This window comes from Mesocricetus auratus, unplaced genomic scaffold (assembly GCF_017639785.1).
Source record: "Mesocricetus auratus isolate SY011 unplaced genomic scaffold, BCM_Maur_2.0 Super-Scaffold_100009, whole genome shotgun sequence".
In the NCBI taxonomy this organism is placed as follows: Eukaryota; Metazoa; Chordata; class Mammalia; order Rodentia; family Cricetidae; genus Mesocricetus; species Mesocricetus auratus.
In genome coordinates, this window is record NW_024429193.1 from 84,151,366 (window position 1) to 84,168,809 (window position 17,444).

A 17,444-nucleotide genomic window follows, 5' to 3' on the forward strand; every position below is an offset into this window, starting at 1 on the left:
TGAAACAATACAGTAATCCCTTAATCCAATTAAGTTGATATCTAACCTTAATCATCAAAACTCTATTAGAGCAATTTATGTTTCATTGATCATATTTCTGTCCACAAATACTTACAGAACATAAATTATAAAAAAATACAAGGAGTTTCACAATCTAATATTACATTAATAGCAATGAAAAGTACCAGATAGAATTACATATCTAAAGAAATATATTTTGCATAAGAATCAAGTGAAGTCATTTAACATTATTTTTATAAAATTCGCTTCAGTCAACAAATACTTTCTAATCTACCATGTATCAAGGCATTTTTCTAGGTAGATTCTTATAGGGAATTAAATAGACTTTTATACATAATTAAAACAAGTAAGTTAGTGTAAAGCTGTGTTCATTACCAAATCTAAAGGTTGTAAAAGGAAAGGTGCTATTCAACAGTCGTTGGACAGTAATAAAAAATTAAGATAAAATAATAGCATTCCTACATTTCAGATGTATGTAGACAAAAGATTGAGCATTTGATGAAGAATCAAGAAAACTAAGATCTGTACCCAATGTTCTGCTTTTTCCATGTGTAATTCTTCAAAAGTCATTTGTGCTTCATATCTGAGACAAAAGCAGTGATGGGCACTACCGTAGCCAGAAGCACAGTTCCAAGGATGTATGTACAGGCATAAAGTCATTTCTGCATCACAGCTGATCAGTAAAGATGGAGAGTAACCCTGCTTTGTACATGCTAATGCAAGGTTAACGATAGGCTTATCGGGTTTGCACACAGGCCTGCACATGACACTCCACACATATTTAAATTTTGGAGAGGTATTGACTTATGATCAAAATTCTGAAAAGTATTCACAGCTACCTTTCAGTTCCCTCTGCCTTCATTTCTCTGGCTAAGAAAGAAAATTTATTAGCTGTTAATTACCTTTCTTAATGACATCTTCCTTTAAAATCACTCATGCCTAATCTATTTTAATTTCATCATAAAGTGCATGCTTTGAAACTTTAATAAAATTTACACAGATTGTACCTTATTTTATTTATTTACCAATAACACTTAAGAGTGGTAGGCAATTCTAAGTTAAATTAATAGGTACCCTTCTTTCAGTAGAGAGAACACCATCTATAAGAGAATAAATAAGCAAGTATGGTCACTAAGTTTTGTCATAAACAGTTGTTTTTTGATACATAAAGTTCTTGCCTTTAAAGATGCCTTATAGCCTATTTGTGCCTGCATCTGTTACTGTTTTCTAAATCCTCCACAAATTAATGTATTTGAACAAAGCATTTCCCTTAGTATTTGCTGAAGTTGTTTAGGAAAGCAGAAACTAAGTCAAAAGAGAGATCATAGGTAAATATTTCTTTTAGAATAGCACCTTGTTACAAGTGTGACATAGAAAATGCAAGTTTCCTCTTCTCACGTGTTTTTAAATGTGTGAGCACTGCTTTATAAAAGATGTCTCCTCTCTACTTATATGTGGGTTTTGTTCAGGATGGTTCCTAAATGTCAACTGTGGCAAAGATAATGTTACAGTCCAGCAAATTATTCAACTGTCTTCATGTGATGACAAGACTGCCTTTCCTCACCCCCTTTTTCATGTGCACAAGTTTGAGGTGACTGGGTGCTGAATAATGTAATGTAAGCACACTAAACAAAATTCAACTCCAGATGTGCCCCCTAAGATGTTCCCTTCAATCACCTCTAATTCTTCCTAATGATAAAGACACATTAACAGGGAAGCCATGACATTATAAGACAGTGGGTCCACAGATGAAGTATACTGGATCCTTGATCCACCACTTGGTGACTTCCCGCCATTTCTACACTGCATTCTAATCTGAGAAAAATAATTTTTGTTGAATTAATCCATTAGTCTAATCCTGCAAAAGGAAGTTTGGTGAAAAGAAAATAAGAACTACCTAAAGAATCTAGAACTCCCCTAACAACAACCACAACAAAGCCTAATGTTTTGATAGAGTGGAACTGAAATGAGTAACACATCTCTTTCTGTGTTATCAAAACGACAGTTGAATAATATTTACTTTTTCCTGAACAAACAAATTTAGCATTTAATACTTGTATAAACAGAAAGAAATGCTCTCACCTCTGTCTTATGAGATCTCTAGTCTTCCAATCCTTGTTTGCTCATCTGTAAAATACATGATAATCACTAACTTTAATGTTAGATCTGGAAATAAAGAATGTATATCTAAACAATGTAATGAGAGCTTGCATTTTGTGTAAGCAGTAAGGTTTTTAAAAACTGAATGAAACAAGAAATTTACAAAAACTACAGTAAATAAGACAAATTATAATATGCATGTTGAATACTTTTCTGAGGGTCTTAATACTATAAAAGTAGGGCTATCATTTATTTAGATTTAGGAAAGCTTATGCTGCAAAGCAATTCCAACATGAACATGCTGTGGAAAAATTATAATCTTTCTCCCCCAAACAAGCTAACGCTGGATTAAAATTTGCTATATATACATACCTACTTAGCACCTTAGTTGCAATTCCACACAGTATCAAATAAATTGAGATGGGGGCATTGAAAATTTGCAACAGTAAAATATTACTGAATGCCCCCAAATCAAAAGTTAGTTCGAAATCAAATGAATAATGAATCTGAAGTGATGTGGGCTGTACTCACCTGTGTGAAATAATATGAGTTTACTGTAGCCTTGGTTTTGAACATGGGGCCTTCACTCTTTGCACTACATGCCATCACACACATGCAATCCAAAGGAATATGGCTGATAATACCTCAGGTCAGAGTTAAGATTCTTGTGTTATAAACTGTGGGGTTTTCCTGGGCACAGTTTCCGGTTGTTAACAGTAATGTAATGACTTCATACAGTAAAACCAAGACTTTCTGTATTTTCTGCTATCACTTCTCAGCACATAATTATCAAATTAATACACCTTGTATTGTATTATTGTAGGACATTAGATTTTAAACAATGCTGTTTGAGTTGTAAACTCGAGCTTAATAAAAAGAAAATCATATTGAGTGAATATTGGCTTGGGATTATGCTACAATTTCCATTACTTTCTAAAATGGTCCTAAACAATATTCTGTCATTTTGTACTACATATTTCTATGAAGCAGCATTCTCAGCATTAACAATTATAAAATCAAAATATTGACCAGTTCCAAAATAACACTGAACATAATCTACTTCCTACAGTATCGAATATTCGACTGAGATTTAGTTAGCTATATAAAATTGCATAAGCATATTCATGTAACAGTATGCAAAATTTGCTTTTGTCAATAATAAATTATAAAACTATATTTATATCAAAACTGCTTTAAATTAAATTTTGATATGATTTATTATCAGTAAATAAGTTGGATACTTTTTTACTATACTTACAAACGCAAGGTCATTTAAAAGTTCCTTAAGTTATTGGCCATAGGGACCCCATGGTTAGTTCCAATCATCCCTGACTGTTGCCAAGGCTATCATTTACTCTCCACAAACTGACAATAAAACCTGATTGCTGAAGACTAAACCTGCACAATTGACCAAACATGTAGAAGTAAAGCTGGTGCTTACCTAGAGCCTTCACACCTACAGACTCGTGTTCATGGTACTGGAAGCTACTCTGCACACTACCAAAGGAAAAAGGTAAACAGCACCCAGTCACAAATTCTTGGATCTACAACTACGACATGCCTGAAAGCCAAGCTAGTACGATAGCTGCACAAAGCTATGGTAGTAACCAACCAAAATCTGATTGGATTTAAGGTCTACTGTATGAGGCAAAAACCCATGCTCGACACTGCTTAGGTGGCCAAGAACCTGAGACCAGATAGACCAGAACTACTATTTTACTAAAGGAATGTAGCCATAAAATTATTTTGCTATACCCACAGATCAGTCCCTTGCTCATTATAATTAGAGAAGCTTCCCCCTGCAGTAAATGAGAAAAAAATGCAGAGACCCACAGATGCACAATATGCAGAGAGTGAGAGACCAAAGAATACCCAGTCCTAAACTAAATGTCTCTGTCAAATCCCTATCCCCAAGGATCAGGGAGCCCTGTGAAAGAGGAGGTAGAAAGATTGTAATATCTGGAGGGAATGGAGACCACAAAACTCTGTAAACACAGCAGACCATCACACAAATGAACTCAAAGAGCCTGTGGCAACATTCTCAAGACCTGCACAGGTCTCCACCATATGGGTTTCCCTCACTGACAGAAGTAAACGCGAGTCTCCATCCCTAACCCAGAAGCTGTCTCCAATTCATAACTTCTCACAATTAAAAGACTTCTTGTTCTATGCAACAGAGTCTCATGGGGGATACAAACTATTCTTTAGGCCAGGCCCCATGCCCATCAGTAGATGCCCCAGCAAAACGAATTCCAAAGCACCATTGGAGGTTCTCTGTCTCATAAGGTTTTGTCAGGGCAATTTTTTACATTAAAGGTTTTTTGAGTATATATTGTGGCTTCCAGTTTTGTGTTTTTAGGGAACTGTTTTGTAAATAAATGTATGTCTCTATGTCTAAATATGTATCTCATACTTTTTCTTTGGCTCTTTTTAATTCAGTTTGTTTGTTTGTTTTGCCCTAATCTTGTCTGGTTTTGTTTTATCTTCTTTATTTTATTATTATTCTTTAGAGTCTGACTGTTTTCTGAGATACAGAAAAGGTGTGGATTCATATGGGAGGAGAGGTAGGGAGACTCTCAGAGGAGGTGGAGGAGGGAAAACATAATCAGAATACAATGTATGAAAAATCCTATTTTCAATAAAAGAAAATAAAGTTTCTCAGAACAAAACTGTCTAAAGTTAAAAAGTTAAAGCCTTGGAATATAATGTGAAATTATGATAGTATGCTTTGAAACAGAAAAAAGCAAAGAATATGATGAGACTGTGTGATGCTGCTTTGGTACAAGACTCTAAGCTCAAATCAGAGCAGTGACGTGGCCTGTGTTCAATCTACTCATCTCCCTTGGCCTTTGTGTCCACAGCTGTGAAATGAGACTGCTTGCAATCCTTGTCCTAAGACAGTCCCTGATCTTTTCAAATGAGTTGATATTATATGCAAGGTGTATGGTACAATGCTGTTTATAGTAGTGTAATGTAAATTTACTGTTGCTATTGGGTACTGAATTTATATTGAAAGTATATTCTATTACTATCCAGTTTGATATATAAAACAGTTATAAAATTAAAACTATATAAATTTGACTCATGTTATTTTCTAGTCTGATCAAAAGTAGCAAATTGCACATCATAAAATGCCAGTTTTAATCCTCCCAATTGACCCTTTATAAATCTCCCTAGCTCGGTATGTTAAAAATATTAATATTAGTTTAATTCAAATAAAGATTTCCTCATTCAAACTGACATAAAGCAAATGGGATATTAATGGCAATATTTCCAATAAAATAAAAGGCAAGAGCTTAAATTTAGAGTTTAATGCAGCTTGGGAATTGTTTCAGGGAAGGAGTAAAAGGATCTACGGTAGAAGAAAGCTGAAAAAAATAAATCATGTTAGGAAAAGCTGTTTTAAACAGAAAACAAGCAAACATTTACAGTTCTAAACTACCAGTATAATGTCACTTTAGAAATGTGCGGTTGACACCATTTTTACCTTATGGGTTACTTGATAGTGTAAAACCTCCCTCAACCAAAATCTTGGAAATGCAGTACTGGCTAATGTATAGCCAGCATACCTAGAAAGCTGAGGCTCAAAAGAAGGGAAAACAATACTGTGATTGTCCTCATACTCAATAGAAGCTCAACACTAGAGCAACATTGGCACTTACACATCTTAGGTTACTTTGATGGCAATGCAAGGGTTTGAACTTTATGCTGCAGAGAGAAAGAGTGAGAAGCTATAAGACTCAAAGCCTTTGGAAAGGAGGAAGTGGGAGAGGACTACTCACTTCATGAGTGAGCAGACAAACTCATCAACAAGTACAGGGAACCGAGTTTAACTAACAAGGTTAATGCTCTACATGAGGAAGGCAGTGAAGAGGAGAGGGAAGGGAGAAAGAAGGAAGGGCGATATCACAGGAAGTCAAGTTCCTAAGATGGCAGATCACACAGACTTAGGGGGAAGATTCTGCTGATTCAACTTCTGCTGGAGACTCAAAGCTGAGAAATTCCATGGATGTTAACACGGGCAAGGTCCTAGCCAAAGACAAAGCTCTAGGAAAGTAAAAGTATAACTGAACATTAGACACTTCAGTAATATAAAGCATTAAGTTAATAGATTAAGTATAAATCATGATTATCTCCAAAGATAAGAAAAACACCAAATGATAAATTTATTCCTATTCAGGAAAAAAAACCATTGTGAACAGAAGGAATATTTCTTAACCCAGCAAAGGTATGTTCAAAGTATTGCTAAGCTTTCTTATTGGTGACTAGAATTGGCAAGAATATAGTTTGGTCATTCTTTCTATGAACATTTTGTGGCAATTGCCTGGCTGTCTTCTAGAATCAGAATTTGTTACAGACACCTATAAAACATTTTACCTTAATTTATTAACTTTCCCTACTTTCTAGTGAAATCTTCAATTCTTCGTAAAGGTCAATATATTGATTAGGCTCTGTGTATTTTTCTTGAGATGCAGCATTTTAAACTATCAGTTAATACTATTATATATCTTTAAAAAGTTTTGCCTTGCAGACATAAGAACTTTGAAAAAGAAGTGTGAAGTCACAGTGTGTGTTATCTAAAATAGGAGGGTGTTATTCCAACTTAGAGAAGACAGCTGTCTTAATTGCTTTTCCTGGTGTTGTGACAAAACAGCACAGTTTAGGAGAAATGTTTGTTCCACATAACAATCCCAGGTTATAATCCATCACTGTAGGAAATTCAAGGCTGCAGGAACTTGATGTAGTCATCTTACACATTTGAGAGTATAGAGGAAACACGTGTGTTATACAAACACTAGGCTTGCCTTCCCCATTCATACAATTCAATATTTCCTACCTCAGGGGTAGCACGACCCAGAGTGAGAAGGTTTTCCAACCTCTATCAATATCATTCCCCACAGACACACCCACAAGCCATTCCAAAATAGCAGGTTTTCTCTCATATGTAAAACTTTGATTCAGTGTCTTTCCCTACCCCATGTCTTCGCCTCTCCCCCCCCTATTTATCTGTCTCTCACCCTCTCACACACATACATTCATGTGTTGGACATGTGAGTACAAAGTAGACCAGTTGGGGGTAAGAAATAACCTAAGGAAAGGGGTAAGGACTTAAGGAGAAAAGTAGTTGGGCTAAATATAAACCAAATACAGTTACATGTGTAAAAACATCCGAGTGGGACTCACTATTTTGTATGCTAACTTAAATACTTAATGAGAATGAACTTATCACTTGACCTCCCACAGCATTTCCAACATTTCTGACTCTTTGCATCTCAGAAAATCGTAAGGATTGCTTAACTATCCAATCTGATTGCTCAAATCAGTGAAGATGACAATATGAAAGTCACTGAGATTAGGAAAAGCTGTACCCTGGACCATGTCTTCCTATAAGGAAGACAGAACAATGTGACCATGATATTTTCTCAGGCCTACTGGCCATATTCATGGTCCTTAACATGTTTCCATAAAATGGAGCACAAGAAAACATAAACATCCAGTACCTTGTAAAATCGAGGCCATACTGTGTTAGATGAGAAACACATTGTTTTGTGTCTTTTGTGTATATTTCTTCTAAATATAACTGTTTAATTTGGTGAAGACCCTAAATTAACATATCTAACCTGGCATCTTCCAAAAACTTTCATATATTTACTATTTTTATGTTATTTATATATTTTATATACTTCTTTCAAAACCAATATTTCTAGCATATTTATTGCAATTAAAAGCAATGTGTTTTAGCATAATTAAAATAAGATGGGTTTATTCATCAAGCTCATCTCATTGTCTCTGTTGCAATGATCTTTGACAACCTGAAAATCAAAGGCAATTGATGAGACATCATAAACATTAGACCTTCTAAACTATACCCATTATGTCAGACTAACAAAGACAATTGTAAGAGAACCATTCTCTCCTTGCTCTTCACACTCCAGTGTAGCTTCCTGTGATTTAGCAAGGACAGACATTTAAACATCTTGGTCCTTGGGCCATAGGCATTTAAGCTGTACCATTATAACAACCAATGCATCCACTGGTGTAATGGAGGGTGCAAGTCTTGTGGATACAGCATTATTCAAGCCCCTAGACTTGCCTTCCCACCTCAGCACTCTACCAAGGATGATTACCTCAAGCAATGAGCTGTAGCCGGTTTCCATGGAGCAATGTTTAGTTCCTAAATCATTCTGCTAGGAAGGAGGTAAATTTTCCTACAGACTAGCCTACAGGAAATCACTCTTGAACAATTAATTGCTATTTCTTTTGCCACAGTTAGAAGCTAGAGCTCATTTCCTTAATACCAGTTTGATCAGAGCACTGACATATGATATTCTACACCAATCAGGTATGATCACAGAAAATTCCAGCTTGGAGACAAAAACCATGAGGATGCCGCCATGATAAGTTGAGTTTTTGTTGTTGTTGTTGTTGTTTGGATTTTATTCGGAGACTATGAGAGAAAAATCAGCTTTGGGAAGAAGGGTAGACAGTTTCTGCTTTCTAATATCTAGAGTCTAACACATGCAGCATTCCCAACAGCAGCAGCACTGTTGCATCTGTTGAAGGGTTACTATTAGTGCTGAGATTATATTTTCCTTGGTGACCCGGCTTTACAACCTCACCTCTAATTTTCCTAGAGATGACATGACCTACTTAACACATTTTTTAACAAATTGAATTTCTCTCTTTTTGTTGCGAGTTTTTTTGGTTTTCCACAGTTTGTTTTGTTTGCGTTTGCTTGTTTTTGAGGCAAGCTTTCACTCTGTCCTAGAACTCTCAATGTAGCCCATGAAGGCATAGCAATCCTCCCTCCTTTGCATCCCACGTGCCAGGATTATAGGCAAGAGCCACCTATCAGCTCCTTTTCTATTTAAACAAGCTAAGCAGCTTTTCTTGATCCTAACCAGCATTTTGACAGATATTGAGTTGTTGCAGGCATGGCTGTAAACACCATATTCCTATAGAAACAAAACCTAAAACTGGTTTCATGGGCAAGTTGGATTTGAAGGTAATTCGTGGAACCAGTGACTTCACATTTAATTAAATTATCACTGATAGCTAACCTGAATGAATGGCTGATGGAAGACAGGTTTCAGGGGACAGAGAAGTCATTATAATGGAACAATGTGAGTAAGCATAAAGCAAACAAATCCTGAAAGAGACACAAAGGATAGTATAAATTCACATATCCCAAATTCTCAGCTTCCAAGTACAGTAAGGAACTTCCCTCTGCTGGGCTAAAAGGATTTCCATATCTCAGGTAACAAAGTAACTAAATTGTGTCAAATAACTTCTAAATATATCTTCTTGCCAGATTCCTTAGGCGAAATTCAGAGCATCAACTAGACAAGAGAAGACTCCTAAAACCTGAAATGAGTTCATGCAAGAATAGTCAAATGTCTCTGAGTAATGAAAATATCCAGCCCTTGCGTGGCCTCTCTAACTAGTAGAAGCAATTCTCTTCACTTTAACCTGCCCAGGGGCTTCTCTACATAGATTAGTGTCAACACCAGGACCCAACTTTCAGTACTAGCACTGCTTCTGGGTGGTCTAGGAACTAGAATCAGAGCCAGATCCTCCTCAATCAATTGTACTTCAGGGGAGGTGCAACCAAGAACACATTTGACTTCATTTGGAGACAATTTACTCACTGAATTTTCTCACTAATATGACGGAAAAGATAATATATATGTGTGTGTGAGAGAGAGAGAGAGAGAGAGAGAGAGAGAGAGAGAGCATGGATTATGATGATAAATAAGGAAAGAAGCTATTATCAAACAAGCTTAAACAGTTAGGCTAGCTAATATTCAGCAGGTATTTCAATCCTGGTTGAAACCTGAATTCATAGGTAAATAATGATAAAGGGTAAAGAATTATGTTTTTATTGTTGTAGAGTAGTTAACATAGATTTGAGGGAGAGTATAGCCAAAGGCATCTCGAAGTGTCTAGAGAGAGAGAAGAGAGACGGGGAAAACTGAGAAACACAGAGAAAAGAAAAGAGTAAAGGAGACCAAGAGAGAGGACCAAGAAGGCTCAAGGCAGAAATGGCAAAGTTGTGTAGGAATCAGGAGCTGAGGAAGGGAAGCCCAAGAGCTGTGGCTGTGGGAGTTCAAGGTAGAGGGTACTGGCTGAACCTGGAGGCCACTTGTGCTCTGTTATACTAATGGGCACCACAGTTAGCCATTTGTCCCAGGTTTCTTTTGGACTTCACATTCCAGCTTTTTTTGTTGGTGATAAGGGGAAACTTGATTTGTTCTGTAACTGCTTCCTGGCTGAAATCAGGGTGTCATTGTCAGGGCTCAGGAAGGCTAGAATGCTTGACAGATGCCCAGAGATGAGGGGAGGATTAAGGTCGGGGACATTGTCTCTCTCACCTGCCACGGACTAGTTAAGTACAGGCAGCTTTGGAACAACCTGGAAGGGCTCGTTCAAGCCAAGGGCTCAGCCTGGTGGGAAATTCTGTCAGAAGCATCTAATAAACATGGGCTTTCAGCAAGTCCACGGCTAGCTGATTTTGATTTGGAGCAGTTTGCAGACTTCAATTGATTGGAAATCTGTTGGGACAGATATAGACTAGGGACAGAAGGCAGTGTGAAGGCGCTTAGAGGAAAATCTTTATCCAGAGTGTACAATTGAAACTTCCAGGGTTAGGCTAGAGAAAGCAGAGAGAGAGACAGGCAGGCAGGCAGGCAGACAGACAGACAGACAGGCCCCACCCTCATGAATGGGCAATATGTGTGGAAGCTTAGAATGTTGATCAACAGGAATACTAATCTGGAGTCATTTTGACCCTGACAGGTATATTCAAATCATGACTTCTGAAGCTTACATGAACTTATTTAAGTTTACAAAAAGAGATAAAATTTTGGTTTTATTTGCTGGCATATGCTTAACCTGGGTGAGTTTGCTCCTTTTTGTCCTAGAACTTTCAGGTGTGCTAAGTCCCTAGTGTGACTATTCTCCAGTTTCTTCATGTGGGCACTTAGTGCCATAAACTTTCCTCTTAGCAGTGCTTTCAAAGTGCCCCATAAGTTAGAGTATGTTGTCCCTTCATTTTCATTGACTTCTAGGAAGGCTTTAATTTCTTCATTTCTTCTTTAATCCATGAGTGATGTAATTGAGTGTTGTTCAATTTCCATGAGTTTTTTGGCTTTCTGGAATTTGTCTGGGAATGGGATAATGGGGCACAGGCGCAACTGGGGTTCCTATGTAAAATAAGATTGGTCTTAATTTAAATAAAAAATTAATTTAAAAATATATAAATGTTTTAGATACATCATTACTACTATTTGTAGTCTTCATTCAAATCTACATTGTAGAAAAAACAGACTTACAACTGGGTAAAGAGTTCTTAATATGATGCATAAAAAACAACCCAAAGTCTCAGGAACTTAAAAACCTGAACTGTGTTCACAATAGGTAGCCTGGTGTTTATTACCTAGCATCTCCAAGGAACCCAAACTTCATTGTTTCAGAGAAAGCAAACCCTTTATGGAGATGCTGGAAGTGACATTTCCTAAGAGAACATCAATGTATTTCAAATGTGTCTAGAAGCCTGGCCTTATTGCCTGGGAATATGACGGATAGGACACTTTAAATGGGTGAGTACAGAAGAGGATGTTTAGGGGTCTTCAGTGGAAAAAGCAAAATGACTTGTAAACAGAAGAAAAATGAGGACAGAGGCTTGTTAATAAAGAGCAGAGTCATGGTTACTAGAATGAGCAAATCTGCAGGGGTCTTCCCTGGTTGGTAGCTGACCATGGAGACCTTAAATCTAAGTTCACTTCATGCAACTTTCAGACCAGGGTGACTTTTCTTAGATGAGATCATGGATGATCAAAGAGTGTTTTATAACAACACCAGAATTTTTCTTGTAAAGAAAGCCTTTGTAGCTTCCCAAAGGGACCTGAACAAAGAACCAGTGGGGATCATGATCAGTGGGGAGAAACATCATGAAATAACTCAGAAATCATTAAATAATACCTTCAAACTCATTCCCCTAAAGAATAGAATATTGTCTTCTTTTCATGACCATGTTTTAATAGACAGCTCAGCGACTACTTCAAGCATCTTATGGGACTCTTCTCGTATCAGTTCCAGTGACAGAGCATCTCTTGTAGCTCATTCCAAGGACAGTTGTTGTTTTAGTAAATCTGTTACTTCGGCTGGACTCGAAGGGAAAGCTCACCCTTATCTACTTAACACTGAAGGCCGGGCCTTGGAATCATCTCTGGGCTCATTCACTCGTATAGCTGGCAGCTGACACTCGGTGTTGGCTGACACCTTAGCTGGAGCCCTTAGCCAAAACCTATCCCTGTCACTACTGAGTACAGCCTGGGCCTCCTTGCAGCATGGTGGTTGAATGCCAATCACTATGATTTCTCGAAGGAAGGAAGACAGAGCCAGACAGAAGCTATATTTCCTATACCGTGCCATTTTGCCCATTTTGCTTCTCAAATCTCAACTGTGTTCAAGGGCCAGGATATGCATATTTAAGGTTGAGTGACAAGGTCTAGAAGAGCCCATGGTGCCAGAAATGCATTGCTCTTATGTTAGAAAATGTCTTCCTCTCCATTTTTTTTTTTTGCCTTTTAATCCAGTTTCAAAACATGCAGTTGGAACAGATACGCTCCAAAACTGGAAAACATGACCACATTGTCTCCCAGGCTAATGAATCTTTAAGTGACAAAGATGATTACACACCTAATCAGAAACTTCGTCTACTGTAGTGCTTATCCAAGATTTATTATCATCTGGGGAAGAAATAAACACTGTCCCTATTTGCTCGCTGCTCCATAAATATTGATTTGATAAATATTTGATATTTTTGCTCACTCACTGTATGTAGAATAAAAGAATTGGGTTTATTATTCTGATAGGCTAATAATATACCTTTATTCTCATATCTCTGGTACAAACCAACTTCTTGACTGTCTCACAGTCTATTATAAAAGGCCTTTACTTCTGACTTAGAGAACCTCATGCTGTCACTGAGCTGGCAGTGCTCTATACTAGGTGCTGATGAACAGAGAGGTGACAGTGCTTTAACTGTCATGGAAACACATGTAGCTGTTGACTTGATATCAACGTAAATGTTGGGACTGTAATAGAAAACCATAGCTAGGGAATTACAGAGGAATTATATGCTCTTTGGCTGTAAATTAGCCTTCAGACCAGGGTGCTGACCTTAATGCACATGTCTGAGCTGCTTGCGGTGCACTACACATTTACATCATTGAGCTGTGGATACCCGTCCATATTCCATCAGCAGATGCAATCCCTGGGGACACAATGATGAGCTTACCTGAGCAGGCACGTTGGTAAGTCAGCATGTATATTCCGACTTCGCAGCTCATGCCTCAAACCATTTCTGTGGCCACATGACAAGATTTCCGTGAGAAGTTAATCATAGAGCAAACTTTTCCAGCCTGGTTCACAAAGAGCTCTGTCCAACATACTGACACTAGTGCAAAATGAATTGCTATAGCCCTACTGCCCCCACCCTGATTGAAATGATGCTGGGGGAAAGTAGAAAAGATAATTCTCCTAGTGGGCAAAACTAGCAGGGTACATATTGTGTTCCACTTTTCCTGGAAGGAGACATCGCATGAGGAACAATTGAAGGCCAGTGACTAATGGTTTTGACCAGATGGCTGGAGACAAAGGGGCTTGGATAAACCTCCCAGAATTAACTAAGAATTCAAGGTTATTTTTGTCCCATGCAAATGCTCAGCAAAAAGTTCCCACTGAAGATGAGGCTTTCAATAATCAAGGGGACAAGTTGTTCTAAAACATAGATGCCAGTCAATCTTGGTTTTCTTCCCCAGAATCCCAGCCCTGTTTACTCAACATGCTCATTTAAATTGCAACCATGGCAGCATATGGGGATTTTGAATAGGCTCAACAAATGGACCTCTCCCCACTAACACAAACTTGGCTATCATCAGGATTTAATGCCCAGTTTTATAGCAAGAGCCACCATCTCTGAACCCCAGATAGGTCCCTGTATCCGGGGGAAAGCAGATAGCCTGTTGGCAGAAAGCTGATTATTTTGGAGCCTTCCCCACAGTGGATTTTTCCTTATTAGAATACAGAGTTATTTTGGACCTGAATTTGCAGGCTCTGCTTTCCACTCTGTGCCAACAATACCATCTGTTGACTTCCTGCATGTCTAGTCATTACGAAGTTAACCCAAACAATATAACTTCTCACTAAGAAAGCTTAATTTATAAAAGAAATAAGGTAATAAGCCGACGTGCCTGGAATTCCCTGACATTTAGCTGCCAAAACATCTAGTGACATAGAATATTAAAACATATTATTGAAGACTCATTTACAATGCCAACTACAAGACAATTCCTCTGGGAAACCGAACGACGTTTTAATAAAACATAGTCTATATTTTTATGATGTACTCTCTGCCAAAATAATAACAAAAATCACTCTGTTATTAAGAGAAAAAATGAGCACATATGTTTGATCTAATAATTTGATTGATTTAGTATTTGTTTAAACTGACAAGCTATACCACAAAGCCTTAAAATATGCTATATAAAATCACTTCATTCAACTATCTAATCTCTGACTGAAATCATTATTCACAAAATCACAATACTAGGTCTATGAGTATGCAAAAACAGCTTAAATTAAATTATACAACTTGAGGTGGCAACATTATCCCCCAAAAGCCATGTTGTCAATCATGGGACACCTCCTTTGAAATTGTTGGTCAGGAGACTCTAAGAGACTCTGGAAACAGCATAGACTAGTTTTGCTACCCTTGGTTGCTCACCAGAAAATTGAAGGCAATACTCTATTGATGAGGAGACCTCACACTTGGCATGAAGGATTTAAAAAAAATTGAGCCTAGAAGCCAAGCCAGCTGGTCCTCAAACTACTGAAACCAAAAAGCTCTTCAAGCTGTCAATAGAGAAAAGTAATCAATAGTCCTACTGTCTCGATTTGCTTTGTGTTGCTTTGCTAAACCCTGACCAGATCAGCTTGTGGATAAAAATATCTGCTTCACTTACAAGTATCACATCATAGTCCAACACTGAGCAAAGTTAGAGCAGGAACTCAAGGCAGGAATTGAGAGGCAACACCTGAATCAGAGACGTGGAAGAATGTTTCTTGTTTTCTTGCTCTACACAGTTCACTCTGCTTTCTTGTTTTTATACAGCTCAGACCTACCTGCCCAGGGGTGGTACCACCCACAAGGGCTGGGCCTTCCAACATCAATCAGTAATCAACAAGCCTCTCAGACTTGCATACAGACCAATTTGATGGAGACATTTTCTCAATTATGAATCCTCTTCCCAGATGATTCTATAGTTTGGATCAATTCAACAAAACATCACCACCCATATACACAACTCTAACACCTACAAACCACAGCAATGACCAGAACTATAAAGTATCACTAAAGTCACAACAGTGTCACTTACATGCTGAAGATAACCAACAGTTGTCTACTTAGGTTTAAGGCCCTCTCAGTATGAAAAAAAATCATGCTTGATGCTGTAAACCTAGCCCATAGCCACAGCTAGCAGGGTCATGGAACCTAGAGTCTCCCACACTACTGCTACTTCCTAAACCAGTATGATTGCAAACTTCATTTTTAAATTCTCATCTTTGAACCCATGGATAAATATAAATCTCATTTCTCATCAAAGAAGTTTCTTTTTGCAGCAAATGGAGACCATTAGAGCAGGCTACAACAGGTTAAAATGGAGACGACAACTGGCCATAGGGTGCCCAGTCACAACCTGATACACCTAAAACACAACTCCTACACCCACGTCTTGGGTGAAATATAATGCTAATATGTCTTTGAAATATAAAGAAATGCTATTTGAAGGAAATGAGTGCATTTCATTACTAATTCCAAACATAGTAATTTAAAGGTATTTTTCTTTCTTTAAACACAGAAGTCTCACACTCAAACAGGGTTCATTTCTAGATTTTATTTTTGCAGATTTGATGTTTTGAAGTACAGAAGACTTTCACATTTTGTCATTTTAGTTGAATCTCTGAAATAATGAACTATGGGAATCTCTAGCACATCTGGGCATGTTTCCATGGGTATTAATCTCATAAGAAGATGTTTTATTTTCTTTTATGCCTCCCAACCTTGATCCTAAAAAGAAAAGAAAAAGTAGAAGGAAAATAAAAGTACAAGACTCTCAATGTAAATGTGTGCCAACTCTTAAGAGATCTATTGATTTTATGCAACTAAAGTAGCCAGCAAAGAAACAAATTTTACCTAGAAGGAAATTAATATTAAAATACTTGTTTGAGGTTTAAATACTCCTTTTTAAATGGCCCAAAGAGATTCCAAATCACTGAGATTCTTCAATAAAAAATAAAACAAATCCATGTACAAGTTGTTTTACACAAGAATAAAATATTTTCTAACTTTATGCGTTGTATTAAAAGCAAAGTACAGAGTATAACATATTAGTCTCAGAGTTATTCATAAGAGAATCAAATTGTGGCCTCCCTTTATTTTTTCAGTGTCACAGATCTAATCCTGAACTTAAATTCTGTTAGATTGTAATTCCTTGAAAAAATTTTAAAATTAAAATGAAAATTCAAAATTATTAAAAGAAGCAGCCAGTCATCAAAATTCCATAGTCTTCAAACCAGGCTTGCTTTGTGACCCAAACTTTCCAACATCTTCAAAATTAAATAATTCTGATGATGTGAACTAAACATGTGTGTATATTCACAAGGTCTAGCTCTACAACTAGAAAATATTCGCTTCGATTTCATTCACTTCTTCTACATGCTATAACAGATGCTAGATAATATTACTAGAATACTACAAGAAGTTTGGAAAAGTCATGAATGGGGCATATGCCTGTAACTTCAGGACTTAGAAGATGGAAGAAGGATCAAGACTCAAAATGATCTTTGACTACTTAGTGAATTCAACAGGGATACATGAAACCCTGTCTCAAACAAGAAGAAGAAGAAGAAGAAGAAGAAGAAGAAGAAGAAGAAGAAGAAGAAGAAGAAGAAGAAGAAGAAGAAGAAGAAGAAGAAGAAGAAGAAGAAGAAGAAGAAGAGGAAGAGGAAGAAGAAGAGGAAGAGGAAGAGGAAGAGGAAGAGGAAGAGGAAGAGGAAGAGGAAGAGGAAGAGGAAGAGGAAGAAGAGGAAGAAGAGGAAGAAGAGGAAGAAGAGGAAGAAGAGGAAGAAGAGGAAGAGGAAGAGGAAGAAGGAGGAGGAGGAGGAGAAAACAAGAACTATTTGAATCCCCAACTATAAGAAAAGAACAAAACTTTCCAATTGGAAGTAAATAACACATACAAAATTGAGTATTTTTA